Raw genomic sequence first — 10,291 nt, 5'->3', positions numbered from 1 at the left:
TCCCTCTCCTCCTTCTCCGCCGCCGCCCGGCCTCCTCCCCACCCGCGCCTCCTTCTCCTCCTTCCCTGTCGTCGCCAGGCCTCCTCCCCTCACGGCCTCCTCCTTCCACCCCTCCGATCTGGCGCCGCCCAAATCCTAACGCTCCGCCCCGTCCTCGGCTCCCACGAGAGGGAAGAAGGAATGGCGAGGCAAGGCAAAGTCGACGGCATATGGGACGCGGCGTGGGCGGCGTGGCCTAGGGGGTCGGCCTCCTCCTTCCCTACGCCTCTCTCCTCTGCCCCCCAGCGCATAGTCGCGTCGCACGTCTCTTCCTCTCACGCGTCCATCCCGGCGGCGGTGGCGACTTGCAGGCAATGGGCGAGTCCCTGTAGCCATGGCCCGTGGCTAGGGTTTCGGGCTGGGCATTGTCTTCGTCGCCGACGCGGCTCTGGTGCACTCCGGCGGCTCCTCTTCGTCTCCTCCCTCGCCCCCACGCGTGGCTCCGCTTCCCGCTGGCCATGAGGTACAACCTTGCAGGGGCGCATCGGACTGGGCCTCCTCCTTTTCCGGTGAGTACGCCAAACTAAAGACCACAATGTGAAGGTTCTATGCTTGTAGGTTTTTGGTCTTCTCTGTTTGGAGATGGTGTTGGATTAGGACTACTATATTCCAAAGATTGGGGCCTTTGTGCTCTTTGGTATGGCTAGATTCCAAGTAATAGGAATTTTTTTTGGCTGGATGGTCTGGCTAGGTTCCAAAGATGGCACTTTTTGGGGCCTTTTGTGCTACCTTGCTTGGAATCGATGGGAGATAGAAGGATTTAGCTAGGTTCCAAATATTGGAATCTTTTGAATCGGTGGTTTGACTAGGTTCCAAAAAATGGACATTTGTTGCTGCCTTGTTAGCTTTAGCTGGTTTGCATAAAGTGTGCCTTTGTTGTTTACAAGGGACTTGGTTCTGCTTAGATTCTTGAAGTCATTTAGTAATTAGGAGGTTCTCTTATGATGTTGATTGGGATTAGTGTTTGGGATTATGGATGTGCTGCCAGGAAGGTGTGCAGAGTGAATTATGTGGGCTTTAGTTTGGTCTGGTCCAATTTCTTCCTTGGGTTAGGGTTAGGTTTGGATGCAATAAACTATGTGCCCTGTGGTTTAATTTGGTGCATTACAGTTTACATTAGGGATCAACGAAGTCGCATGGTTGGTTAAGTAGAAGATGTGGGATCTATGCCTGCACCAGTTATTTGGATTACGTCATGGTTGCAGTTGTTTGAATCAAAGTGTTGTTTTCAAGTGCTAGATTAATTTGGTCCTTGCTTACCCATATAATCACATGCCAGATAAGTCACATGGTTGATTAGAAAAAGAGCTTCGAGGGTCTACGCTTATTGTGGTTGCAGTTCTGCGAATCAAAATGTTATTCTTGGTTATGCTAGATTAATTTGATTATCCAGTTGGCTCCCAGTTTCCAGTTTCTGACTATATGAGGAATTGGTGTTTTACTGCTAACTATATTGTTTGGTTCTTCTGTTTTCTGATTCTTTGCTTGATGTGTTTTCGATTGGGAGCTCTCCACTTGGAAGATACCTCCACGCCTAGCAACCTCTTCACCACCATGTGCCAGTCAGCGCACGAGGCGGCGGAACTAGCGGCGCCGTCCAGCGGGAGCATGGACACGGTGTAACCCTTGCTCGTTCGTGTGCGTGAAGTCGAGCACGACCGTGTTGATGGGTGATGTCGCCGTTGACGGCAGAAGCGCAAGTCACGGCTCACGCCGCTGCTCCGTTGGGGTCACCATCGTGTGCGGTTGTTGTACTCATGTTGCGCGTGCGCTCAGGTACTGCATTTCAGGTTCCCCTCTCATAGATGTCCATATATACAGTTCTGATCTCCTTTTTTCTGCTGCTCCATATAGCGTACAACCGAGTCGTTGATGCAGTGAGAGCTTGGTGTCGTGTCTGCTGGCTAAGCAGCAAGCCGGAGCTGCAAGTCTCTAAACATGGTGGTGCTACTGTGAGGATCTCATGTCTCTCACTCTGTGTATCTTTCATCAGCCCGTTCCACTTTTTGCTAATCATTCGTGCCCTTCATGATCACTAAGGCTTTTCTTGGTTTGTAGTTGTGGATTGTGATTAAGAATAATGATGACCCTGGTTAATTATAGGATTTACCATGAGAGCATGAGATCTTTGCACCTGTATGTCTTACCTATTAGTCATTCTGCTAAATAGTAATTACTAAATAATTGTTTTTGATAAATAACGATGCCTTTCTTATACAAGTTTTTGGGTGTGTTTGTGCTCGTCAGCGGGACGGTGCAAGGCGCAACTCTGACGCGGTTCCTTGCCGGTTGGACGACGTTCACGCACAACCCCGACGTGCACTGAGTACTGCCTCGGCTACAACCTCCCTCGGTGAGCTCCATCTTCCTCCTGCTCCTCTGCTTCGGCTACTGTATGGAACATGGCCATGGCTATATTGATCCATCCATCCATCCAGAAATAAGAGATGAAGCATCCACCGAGCTCTCTTAGAGCTCAGGCTGCTTCAGTTTGCTCTTCCCACTCTCACTTACCTTCCCTCTCATGCATGCGCTTGGTTTTTTCCTCATGCAGGCAGGCTGGGTGGACTCCTCGTTAGCGTCGGCTTTCCCTGCCTGCCACTCCTCTCTGATGGAGCGGACCTTTGGATGCTCCTGCGCCTCCGGTTGTGGGCTAGGTAACTCTATTTCTTTAATGTGCTCGTGGATGTAATAGGATTTTAGTGCAGATTGTCATGGGACAGCTAAAAGAGAAAATCTTTAAACCTTTCCTGGGCATTATAATTGAAAATAACCTAAAATCCTTAATTTCATCAAGCTTGCTATCTAAAAAATGCTTAGCACTATTGCTAATATACCATCCTACAGGTTCTTAGAGATCTACTTATGAATCAGCTGCATTTTCCAATAGGCCAGCTCCTAATCTACGGCTGTTTCGGCCGTTGGATCAGATATGTTTTTAGTATAGAGTAACCGCATCGAATAAATGTGTACAGAGCATAGAGATTAAATATACTTTATAACTGAATATGGGGTAAGCAACGTCAGTTAGGTAATACTCCACTCTTGCCCACTGAAGGACAAGCTCGCTCTTGGGCTACCGCTAGGTGAGCTAATTGACTCGAGGGTGTCTTTTCTCAAAAAAGGGGCTCAACCATGAGAGCATGAGATCTTTGCACCTATATGTCTTACCTATTAGTCATTCTGCTAAATAGTAATTACTAAATAATTGTTTCTAATAAATATGATGCCTTTCTTATACAGGTTTTTTGGTGCGTTTGTGCTCGTCGGCGGGACAGTGCAAGGCGCAACTCCAACGCGGTTCATTGCCGGTTGGACGGCGTTCATGCGCAACCCCGGCGTGCACTGAGTACTGCCTCGGCTACAACCTCCCTCGGTGAGGTCCATCTTCCTCCTGCTCCTCTGCTTCGGCTACTATACGGGACATGGCCATGGCTATATTGATCCATCCATCCAGAAATAAGAATAGAAGCTCCTCTCCCGGCTCCTCAGCAATTTGGCATTCCTGGCCGTTGTATCTGGTTGCTTGATGGATCTTGGGCCGTCGGATCGACCCCTGTAACGACCTCGTCCGTCGGATAAAAAAGTTACTGCTTGAATGAATAGTTACTCCCATTTCGTGTGAAGGATGAGTTCATGTTAGTCCATCCCGATCTGGATTTTATGGATCTTTCAAAAAAAGTTCTTGTTAGGGATTTGAGTTTTTTCCATTTAACATGCTCTCATGTAGGGTAGTAGCACTCTCTCGGTTGTGGCTGCACGTTCAACTGGCCAGTCAAGGAGCTCCAGCAAGCAGGTCCGCCTACTCTCCTTTCCCCTGAGCTCCTGCAACTACACAAATCATCTTCCTGGTATTTTCTCACTTTTGATTAACAGACTATGTATTGTAGTTAGTTCTGGTGATTATCAATTGATCTAAGACCACTGTACGTGCATATCCCAGACTTGAGAAGAATGCACACAGCCTTGCTGAGAACATAATATTGTTTCAGTGATTATCTTGTTTGTGCGCTTGTTTTGATAAAAAAAACAGGGATTATAGAGGAATTCAAACATGTTACATTGAAATCAGAGAGCATGTCGTTGTTGCTTAATTCCGTTAATCGTGGCTGTCACTGTATACCTTGAGATTCAGGTAGAAGCAATAGAATCCAGGAAAAAAATACCTACATGCATGTGTTCCTTAGAGAGTTTGTTTTCTTCATACCTCACCATTCTTGATATATATGGTCATCTCTATTTTGGATATCACACTCGACGGCCTCTCTTCATGGCACAAAACTGAAACTACGCCATGAATATATTTATTCAGTGAAATAGCTGATTCCAATCATTCATCAATTAGCTTTGTTTTAATCACAGCAATAAGTCATGATATCTTGAAATTGCCTGATTGGTGATTATACATTTTATATGATGTTTTTCACCTGCAAGCTCTCACTAGTAGAAAAAGGACCTAATATGAGACACATTAGTGCTGGTTTGGTTTTGACTGGCACTAATGTGTCCATCAGTGCCGGTTCCAACGGCTAGCCGGCTGTTCTCATTAGTACCGGTTCGTGGCGAACCTATAGTACCGGTTCGTGCCACGAACCGGTACTAAAGAGGGTGGTGGCAGGGTGTTGTTAGTCTGGGGCCCGTCCATCACCTTTAGTACCGGTTCGTGGCACGAACCGGTACTAAAGGTCGACGTACATAAACCCTTCGTCCCCCCGAGCCACTCTGTTCTTCCCCTTTCCCCTCACTTCCTCTGTTCTTCCCCGTCTCTCCTCAAGCTCCTCACAAATTTTGCCCAAAATTTGTCAAGATTTGAAGGCCCCCATCCATTCAAATGATCACAAAGTTTAGCAACTTTGTCCTTTCAACTCTCATTGCTAGATTAGCTCTTGCAATGCTTTGTATAGTGATTAATTTGGGAGGAATAATTATATTTGCTAGTATTTGATTTATATGCAATTTGAGGTCAAAAATAACACTTAGTTTGCATATGTAGGTGTGGTTTACTTAGTGCCTTCTAAATCTCCGTCGTAACCACCGTCGATCGCCTGCACCGTCCCGTCGCCGGCACCACCTTCTGGTGAGGCTCTTGTTTATGAATGTTTTACATTACCGAATTGGTGTTTATGTGATTTGGATATATAGTTACTCATATAATTATCTTACCCGTACGTTGTTTGTTATACATAGTGCCATGGTTTTGATATCCGTCCCCGTCGGCCCTCGTCCTTGTTATGATTCGGATGTGGTATATTCTCTTTTAAAACTAGTTGTTGCATTTCGTGTTTATGACAAATTATGCCCATCAAGTTGACATAGATATTTTTATCTAGGAGGTATGTGAACCGGAAATTCCAACCGACCCTATTGTCAAGAGGTTAAATTTAGTTGAAAGAGAAAATGAGTATTTGAAAGAAAAATTGAAAAGAATTGAGGGGGAGAAGATGGAATTGGAGTTGCATGTTGCCGATGTCGTCGATGATCACAAGATCAAGATGGAGAAAATGAGGTTGAAGATTAGAAAGATTAGAAAATATGTCATTGATAGTGTGGCTTGGTATCATTATGCTGTTGGATCAATTGTTACCTTAGTTGCGATCTTCATCGCATTTGTTGTTGCATTTCAGTTCTTTATCTAGAGAGTTATTTGTATGTTGCATTTAATTAAGTGTTGTATATGAACTTTATGTATGAACTTTATGTATGAACTTGTATTAATTTGGTCTATTTGGTGTTGTGTAATGAAGATGAGCCGGCAATGGATGTATGATGACCGATGCTCTCCCGAGTTCATTAATGGCGTGCATACTTTTCTGCGGGCCGCTGAGGCAAACAAGCGGGCGGATGGTTTTATGCCTTGTCCATGTGGTGGCTGTAAGAATGGTCACAATTACTCGACAGAAAAAACCATTCATGTCCACCTATTTAAGTCCGGTTTCATGCCCCACTATAATGTTTGGACCAAGCACGGAGAAATAGGGGTTATGATGGAAGACAATGAAGAAGAAGAGGACGACGACGGCTATCCTGGCCATGGGTTCCCTGAATAAGATGATACAACAATGGGGGAAGAAGCTGAGCCGGCAATGCGGGAAGAAGCTGAAGAAGAGGCATCAGATGAGCCCGCTGATGATCTAGGTCGGGCCATTGCCGATGCAAAGAGAAACTGCGCAACTGATCTGGAGAGGACGAAGTTGCAGCGCATGTTAGAGGATCACAAGAAATTGTTGTACCCGAATTGCGAAGCTGACAAAAAAAAGTTGGGCACCACACTTGAATTGCTGCAATGGAAGGCAGAGAATGGTGTATCTGACAAGGGATTTGGAAAGTTGCTGGTAATGATAAAGAATATGCTTCCAGAGGACAATGAATTGCCTGAGAGTACGTATGAAGCAAAGAAGGTTGTCTGCCCTCTAGGGTTAGAGGTGCAAAAGATACATTCATGCCCTAATGACTGCATCCTCTACCGTGGTGAGTACGAGGATTTGAACGCTTGCCCGGTATGCGGTGCATTGCATTATAAGATCAGTCGTGATGACCCTGGTGATGTCGAGGGTGAGCGCCCCAGGAAGAAGATTCCTGCCAAGGTGATGTCGCATGCTCCTATAATACCACGGTTGAAACGTTTGTTCCAAAACAAAGAGCATGCGAAGGCGATGCGGTGGCACGTAGGAGACCGTAAGAAAGACGGAAAGTTGAGAGTACCCGCTGACGGTTCGCAGTGGAGAAAAATCGAGAGAAAGTATTGGGAGGAGTTTGCAGGTGACCCAAGGAACGTATGGTTTGGTCTTAGAGCAGATGGCATTAATCCTTTTGGGGAGCAGAGCAGCAACCATAGCACGTGGCATGTGACTCTATGTTTGTATAACCTTCCTCCTTGGTTGTGCATGAAGCGGAAGTTATTATGATGCCAGTGCTCATCCAAGGCCCTAAGCAACCCGGCAACGACATTGATGTGTACCTAAGGCCATTAGTTGAAGAACTATTACAGCTGTGGAATGGACCAGGTGTACGTGCGTGGGATGAGCACGGACAGGAAGAATTTGACCTAAAGGCGTTGCTGTTCGTGACCATCAATGATTGGCCTGCTCTCAGTAACCTTTCAGGACAGACAAACAAGGGATACCGCGGATGCACGCACTGTTTGGATGATACCGACAGTATATATTTGGATAGTTGTAGGAAGAATGTGTACCTGGGACATCGTCGATTTCTTCCGACAAGGCATCCCGTAAGAAAGAAAGGCAAGCATTTCAAAGGTGAGGCGGATCACCGGACAAAGCCTCGCCACCGTACTGGTGCTGATGTACATGATATGGTCAAGGATTTGGAGGTAATCTTTGGAAAGGGTCCTGGCGGAAAACCTGTTCCGAAGGACGCTGACGGACGCGCACCCATGTGGAAGAAGAAATCTATATTTTGGGACCTACCATATTGGAAAGACCTAGAGGTCCGCTCCGCAATCGACGTGATGCACGTGACGAAGAATCTTTGCGTGACCCTGCTTGCCTTTTTGGGCGTGTATGGGAAGACAAAAGATACACCAGAGGCACGGGAGGACCAGCAACGTATGCACAGAAAAGACGGCATACATCAGGGTCAGGCCAGCTACGCTCTTACCAAAGAAGAGAAGGAAATCTTCTTCGAATGCCTGCTCAGCATGAAGGTACCGTCTGGCTTCTCGTCGAATATAAAGGGAATAATAAATATGGCAGAGAAAAAGTTCCAGAACCTAAAGTCTCATGACTGCCACGTGATTATGACGCAACTCCTTCCGGTTGCATTGAGGGGGCTTCTACCGGAAAACGTTCGATTAGCCATTGTGAAGCTATGTGCATTCCTCAATGCAATCTCTCAGAAGGTAATCGATCCAGAAATCATACCAAGGTTACAGAATGATTTGGTGTAATGTCTTGTCAGTTTCGAGTTGGTGTTCCCACCATCCTTCTTCAACATCATGACGCACGTCCTAGTTCACCTTTGCGAAGAGATTAACGTTTTAGGTCCTATATTTCTACACAATATGTTCCCCTTTGAAAGGTTCATGGGAGTCTTGAAGAAATATGTTCATAACCGTGCTAGGCCAGAAGGAAGCATCTCGAAGGGCCATGAAAATGAGGAGGTCATTGAGTTTTGTATTGACTTCATTCCTGACCTTAAGCCGATTGGTGTTCCTGAATCGCGGCATAAGGGCAGACTGGAAGGAAAAGGCACGCTAGGAGGGCATCAAATAATATGTACGGATGGGCATTCTCTTACTGAAGCACACTACACAGTTCTATAGAATTCCGCCTTGGTGGCTCCGTATATGGAGGAACACAAGAATTTTCTACAGTCCAAACACCCGGAGAAGTCTGACGACTGGATTACACGCGAACAAACGAGGACTTTCGCCGGTTGGTTGCAGAAACGTGCCCTGAATGATGGCGATATTCAAAATGACCTGTACTCGTTGTCCCAGTTACCATCTTCGAATATAATGACTTTCAAAGGGTACCAGATAAATGGGAATACATTTTACACGATCGCCCAAGATAAGAAGAGCACCAACCAAAACAGTGGTATCCGCTTTGATGCAACAACCAACACGGGAAACGAAACATATTATGGTTACATAGAGGACATATGGGAACTTAATTATGGATCAGGTGATTTGAAGGTCTCTTTGTTTCGGTGCAAATGGGTCAATATGACACGAGGCAGGGTAACGGAAGACCCGCAGTACGGAATGGCAACAGTGGATCTCAAAAATCTTACGTATGTAGACGAACCATTCGTCCTAGCCAATGATGTGGCGCGGGTTTTTTATGTGAAAGACATGTCTACCAGGCCGAGAAAAAGAAAAGATAAGGAAGCGAATGGATCATACGACGAGCCAAAGCACCACATAGTTCTTTCAGGAAAAAGAAACATCGTGGGAGTGGATGACAAGACAGACATGTCAGAAGATTATGAAAAGTTTGATGAAATTGCTCCATTCACAGTGAATATTGACCCGAGCATCCAGTTAAATGATGAAGATTTTCCATGGCTACGACGCAAAGGGACAGACGTGAAGAAAAAGTTTCACACCCAAAGATTTGGGATGTGATCGGCTTCACTATCATCACTTTCTTCTGTGTTTCACACCCAGGAGGGAATGTCTGTAATAGTTAGGGTAGTTATGTGTTTTGGCATTTGAAACGCGAAGAAATTTTATGTGCAAACAAATTCTTTTCATGCATTTACTGATTTTTTTCCAGCTAAATGACCCTGAAATTGAAAACCATTTCAAATGAACTCAGAAAAGGTTGAAAGTTGGCATGGTATCATAATTTCATACAAATAGCATGTGCAAGAAAGTAGAGAGGGTTACGGCAAAAACTGGATGCACTTCGTGTACAAAATGGACAATCTCTTTCGAAGCATCAGGGTTTTCGATGAAAACTGAACTATTACAAAGGCATTTCATTTTTTAAATAACCTAAGCATTACCAAATTGAATATAATGATAAAACACACTAATATTAAACATAAGAAAAAAGAATCACTGAAAAAACTTTTTTCAAAGTTAAGTTATTCACAAACTAGTGATTCACACAAATTTCAAATAATTCAAAATTTAAACTATTCAAATTTGAAAACTACCGGCACTAACAGAAAGTTTGTAATTTTTTGTACCTAAAGCAAAAATATTCACAAAAAAACTCTAAATACAGCAAAAAACAACTCAAAAATAAATAAAACAAAAATAAATAAAGCGAAAAAAAATTAGAAAATAAAAAAGCCCACCTACTGGGCCAAAGCGGCCTGCATACGACTAGGAACACAATATTTTGTTGGGCCAGGATGCAGGCCCGCAAAGGCCCAGTAGGCCCACTAGGCGAAGAGGACAGGTAGGCCCAGTAGGCCTAACTAGGAGAGGAGCTCGAGAGAGCTACCGCACTGGAGCTTATAAACCAATGCGGTAGCCTCTCGGCTAGCGAGGTGGGACTAAACTTGCGCACCGCCTCGAGCCAGCGCACCCCCTTTAGTACCGGGTGGTGGCTCCAACCGGTACTAAAGGGGAGGGGCTTTAGTACCAGTTGGAGCCACCACCCGGTACTAAAGGGGGTGCGCTTCCCGCCGCTTGGCCTAGTCAAAACAGACCTTTAGTACCGGTTGGTGGCTCCAACCGGTACTAAAGGTCCATCCTATATATGCAACACTTGAAAAAAAAAATCAGTTTCCCTCTGTTCTTTCCTCTGTTTCCTCCCTCCGTCGCGCCGCCCTGCCC

The sequence above is a fragment of the Triticum dicoccoides genome, chromosome 3B (genome assembly GCF_002162155.2).
Source record: "Triticum dicoccoides isolate Atlit2015 ecotype Zavitan chromosome 3B, WEW_v2.0, whole genome shotgun sequence".
NCBI classification, from domain to species: Eukaryota; Viridiplantae; Streptophyta; class Magnoliopsida; order Poales; family Poaceae; genus Triticum; species Triticum dicoccoides.
Note: the sequence above shows the minus strand (reverse complement) of the source record.